Source organism: Halyomorpha halys, unplaced genomic scaffold (genome assembly GCF_000696795.3).
Source record: "Halyomorpha halys isolate HHAL.00 unplaced genomic scaffold, Hhal_1.1 Scaffold32.1, whole genome shotgun sequence".
Taxonomy (NCBI): domain Eukaryota; kingdom Metazoa; phylum Arthropoda; class Insecta; order Hemiptera; family Pentatomidae; genus Halyomorpha; species Halyomorpha halys.
In genome coordinates, this window is record NW_027104903.1 from 142,004 (window position 1) to 142,489 (window position 486).

Consider the following 486-nt stretch of genomic DNA (forward strand, 5'->3'; position numbering starts at 1 on the left):
TTACTTTATTTTCTTACCTACAGATAGGCATACCTAATAATGGGAGAAACTCATCTGTGAAAATATATTCTTTTATTGGGGAAAACTCTAACACAACTAAATCCTTTTAATAAATATATATTTGTGAATTATCTGCTTTGCACATCACTATTATTATATATATTTCTCAATTTAACACACTTTAACATGTTAAACTAAAGATCATGAATAACCCATACATATTATTTATTGTCATTTTTTATTGAAATAAACATAGGTGCTTATGTTCATAAACATAAGACAATATATTAGTTATTTACGTCTTCTTCAAGATAAAATAAAAAACCTTTTTTCTGATTTAGCACTGTTAAAACTTAACAGACATGGTCCCCCAATGACAACCTTGTTACAAGGATCAAAGAATTGTAGGCAATGTTTACAAACACTAATCAATCCCGGATCAATCATAAATAAATATTATTTTGACAATAGGCTAGTATTGTTTAC

At 26.7% G+C, this 486-nt stretch overlaps 1 protein-coding gene across 1 annotated transcript in view; it reads right to left on the bottom strand.

Annotated features, from left to right (window-relative positions):
- The window catches only part of LOC106685268 (facilitated trehalose transporter Tret1), a 20,124-nt gene that overhangs the window by 13,054 nt on the left and 6,584 nt on the right, over window positions 1–486 (bottom strand). The window lies entirely within an intron of this gene.